The sequence below is a fragment of the Drosophila kikkawai genome, chromosome 3L (genome assembly GCF_030179895.1).
Source record: "Drosophila kikkawai strain 14028-0561.14 chromosome 3L, DkikHiC1v2, whole genome shotgun sequence".
Taxonomy (NCBI): Eukaryota; Metazoa; Arthropoda; class Insecta; order Diptera; family Drosophilidae; genus Drosophila; species Drosophila kikkawai.
The window spans coordinates 472363-477255 of record NC_091730.1 but is presented as its reverse complement, the minus strand read 5'-3'; positions in this window follow the sequence as shown (position 1 = coordinate 477255).

Genomic DNA, 4893 nt, shown 5'->3' with positions numbered 1-4893 from the left:
AACAAATTTTTAAATTTTTTTTTTTATTTTTGAGGTCTTAAAATGGTTCAATTGTCAAAGAAGAAATTGGCAAAAATTTCAATTTCTTAAAATGTGAAATTTAGTATGCAGTTTCGTTACCCTAGAAAAAACTAGCACAGAAAAGCTTTCAGAATTGAATTTGATGCTTTTTTGGCTTAGATATGATATTTTGTATACAAAAAATTACCATTTAAAATATATACAAATATTAATTTAAAGAGTGTGAATATTTTAGACCTTCCTGAGGGGTTTTATGATTTTAGCCAGCGAAGGAGTCATTTCCGACCCTATAAATCATATATATTCTTGATCAGCACAAAAAGCTGAGTCGATCTAGCCATGTTTTAGCAGAAAACAAATTTTTAAATTTTTTTTTTTATTTTTGAGGTCTTAAAATGGTTCAATTGTCAAAGAAGAAATTGGCAAAAATTTCAATTTCTTAAAATGTGAAATTTAGTATGCAGTTTCGTTACCCCAGAAAAAACTAGCACAAAGAAGCTTTCAGAATTGAATTTGATGCTTTTTTGGCTTAGTTATGATATTTTTATACAAAAAATTACCATTTAAAATATATACAAATATTAATTTAAAGAGTGTGAATATTTTAGACCTTCCTGAGGGGTTTTATGATTTTAGCCAGCGAAGGAGTCATTTCCGACCCTATAAATCATATATATTCTTGATCAGCGCAAAAAGCTGAGTCGATCTAGCCATGTTTTAGCAGAAAACAAATTTTTTAATTTTTTTTTTTATTTTTGAGGTCTTAAAATGGTTCAATTGTCAAAGAAGAAATTGGCAAAAATTTCAATTTCTTAAAATGTGAAATTTAGTATGCAGTTTCGTTACCCTAGAAAAAACTAGCACAGAAAAGCTTTCAGAATTGAATTTGATACTTTTTTGGCTTAGTTATGATAGATTTTTGATTGAATGACCGATCCTATGGCAAACAGCAAGGGTATACAAATTTGAGCCTCCCGAAGTTATTTTCCTTTCTTGTTTTATTATTCCGCCTATCTTATTTAAATAAAATTTAATATTTTTATATAAATACACTTGGTCAAAACTCTGCTTTTCTGGGGTTCATCCCCTTACAAGTCCTTTTCGTGGCCATTCCTAATCCACAAGCCGCCTTACTTGTGATGTAACAATGCTGTAGGTTGAGGTTGGGAGTGTAAATAAATTGGCGAATAATTTATGCCGTCTGTCCAGTGTCCATTATCCTGTGTCCTGCGTGCGATGGCTGGACCTTCTTCAGGTCCTGTTTCCCGCCCCGTTTCCCCTGCTGCTTAGAAATCAGCGCGCTCTGTCTGCGATCAAGGTCAATGTGCGTGTTGTGTCAGTAACCTTTGCCCAGACACGCCGCCGCCCCTTCCTCATTTACCGCTTTTGCCCCTGATTTTTATTATATTTGGGTTTGTACTTACTTTTTTTTTTTTCTTCTTCGCCCGGCAATGTCTGGCCCGAAAAGAAGGAGAAAAAAATGAGAGCGAAAAAATGGGATTCGAACAGATGTGCAAAATGCTGAAAAGTCGCCCTCTTCCCTCTGTCCTGCCGAGTGTGTGTGCTGTGTGTTGATTTTGGAGGAGCATTTGATTTGCCATAATCGCATATTAGTCGTTTGCCCAGCATTATGTATTTACTTTATGTGTCTGTGGACTACATGTGTGCCCGGGACTCCCCTTTCCCCGAATCTGTGTCTGCCGAGCCAAGTTCCTTGGGCTTGAGTTGGGAAAATCGCAAATTGAAAGCTGGCTTATCGCACAAATCAGTTATCAGATCCACCGTTTGACAGTTTCTGTTTCAGGGCTTTCTCAACATTATATAACTTTGATGTTTCATTTCGGAGAAAGGGCAAGCAGAGTGATCAAGTTGTTTTGTGGGAAAATTGTAGGAAAATTGCTGGTTAAATTAAGTTAACTGAGGCGTAAGTAATCCAAACAATTTAGAATGACAGCTTAAAAGTATTGATTGCTTGGATTAGAGTCTAAAATGGTAGAAAAGGGGAATATTAGGATTGATAGCATACATACTTAAAAAACTTGTTAAAAACCCTTTATCTAGTCTTGACCAAACTAAAAATACTACCATAAACTAGTAATTAATATTTGTAAGAAAGTTTCATGAGCTATTTGTTGCCTTCCTGTAGTTTTTCCTTTTTATTTACTATTACTACCTTCCCCCTTTACTACCATATCTCATTCTGGCTGCTATCAAAGTAAAGTTTCAACTTTTGCCTAATTACCACCAAATTCCATCCACTTACTGCCTTCACTTGCCCTGCCCTGCCTTGGCTACCCTTTTGTTTTTAGTTTGTGCTGACAAATAGTTTGAATAATTGCCTTAAACTCCTCTCCCTTACCCGCTCCATCCCGACCTAGATTGTTGCAGCCAATATATCATTCATTATCCGCCATGAAAAATTAGCAATCGCATTTTGTCTGCCATGCTCGCTTAAATGCAAAACTAAAATTAAAAAAAAAAGAAAAAGGGAGCAAAGAAAAAACATTAGAGAAAAACTGGAGAAGGAGAGAGCGAGAAAACTTTTATCAGTACCGAGACAGTCGAGGAAACATCCTTTTGGGCTGGGTGGGGGGAATGTGCAACAAGGTCCTGGACCAAGTTTTAGCAGCAGTTTTCTTTTTGGCATAGCATAAAAATTAGGTAATAATGATGGCCATAAAATATGATTTGCACACTGCGAAAGATGGCCCAGGGGGGAGTGAGAGCAGGCCCGTCTGCTTGCTAAGAAAACTTTTCCAATAAAATCAGACACACTCGGAGAGAGAGAGAGGTCAAGCCGATGCCGTCATCGATCATCATCGCCCCCGGCCAGCACAGAAACAAAAACAATAAGGCGAAAACATTCAACACTTGAGAGTGAGAAAAACTGGAAATACCCTTGTCCTGATTTCAGATTTCAGGCCATAAATAATATTTTTCAATCATTTAGCCTAGTAAATGATTCCTTAAATTATTAAAACTTCCCCTTTTTAGTTTAGTAATTAATTTAGAAATTTGTATAATAATTTTAGTGCTCAATAAAAACAAAGGGTAATGATTATTTCCCGATGAAAGCAAGATAAAATGTATGCCAAAGTTTTGTCGAAATGAATTAAAAAAGTTGCGCTGACGGTAATTAACTCAGATCTCGCTTGACACTCACAGGCAGGATCTCCTCCCGCCATTTTCTTTACCATTTTCACGACCACTTCCATTCCCTCGTTTTCCTCCTCCAAATACATACATACATACATATAGCCACCACTGAAGCTGTCCGGAAAATGATTCATAATAATTGCAATGCGGCATCGTTTCGCCCCGAAAAGCTCGAAAGTCATACATCGTCCTGTTGGCACCATAAAATTGACAAATGTGTCTGTAAACTTGGCTAATAATGCTGCGTCCGAATGGTGGCCAAGTGATGCTCCTCCTTCTCAGTTTCGTTTCCGCTGCAGCAGCATTATTTGAAGCCCCTTTATGATCTCGATGAGAGGCTTTGATAGGTCTGCTCCATCATCACCTCTTCTGATTTGCAGAATTACTTGAGAATTTTAAAGTATTTAAAACTAACCTAAAGATTTATTGGCCCCTTTGGTATCGTTTTTATTATTATTTTACAAATTGAAACCAAAGTGCAATGCACCAGAGCTTTTAATTTGAGTTAGAGGGCACTTAGAGCAGGGGTCGAGAGTTCGAGGACCCTCGAAACGAGAGGACGAATGAAAGATTTATTGTATGCGAAAAACAAGTTAATGAAAATTAGATGATGGCTTTCGATAAACGCAAAACGCTCCAATATATCAACAGCAGCAGCAGTAGCCTGGTCAGTAAACAAACTGGGGTCATTGTCATTGTCATTGCCAGATGATTAGAAGAAAGCTAAGCCGGGTCAAGGGGCGGTCGGCTAGTGGAGCCCGGAGTCTGGGCTGAGTGGCATTGAGATTTTAATGGCTTTTTGTGCGCGCTCTTCTCTTGGCCAGCCAAGAATTATGACAATGCGACGAGATATTATCGCTAATCGAGCCGTTCTGAATGGGTGGACAATGTGTGGGGACAGGACTCGGTCTTGGACTTACTTCAGAGTTCAGTTAACCGAAACCAAGTCGTCGAGAGACGTAATTTATGGCCCACAGAGGGCACACATCTTTATGGTATCTATCAAGTGAGCACTAACTCTCGGGATAATATCATATTAATATTTACGGTGAAGTGTGAAAAAAGAAAAAAAAACAAATTCGAGTGCATAAAAATAGTATGGCGTATAACTCATCTTGTTGTTATCTTAATCTTAGCTTAAACTATCATTGTGGAGAAAAGTTTTGAAACAAGTTAACTATTTCAAAGTCTTTCAAGCCTAAGAGGTTTTCCATGTATAGATCTTGCAGCTACTTAGCTGAATTATTAGGTAAAAATTTAATGGATTGGTAAAAAAAGCAATATATTAAAAGGAGAATCTAAATTCCTAAAAAGAAATCCCTTATTTATCCTGCATTTCTGAGACCTAAGCAGCCTCCCTCTAAATTTCTTCGAATTATCATCGATTCATTGACAAAAATGCCTCAACCTCCGCCGCTGATATTGATTAAGAACGACGACAAGGACGACGATGGATGGAGGTGCATTAATTCTGCTTCAGGTTTATTTGTTTTCGCTTTTCGGTTTGGAAAGAGATTACGGCACGCTTTTGAAATGACCGACGCCAGTTCAGTGGTCAGTTCCGAGAATCCCGACGACGACGACGACTGCAGTTATGTGTCTCTGGCTAGAAGGAGATTCCCACACCGAAAGAGCCAGAGCCATAAAGAATAAAGGACTCGAAACGAACCCGGGCTCGGTCTCGGTCTCGGTTCCAACAGGGCGTTAATGTGCGAA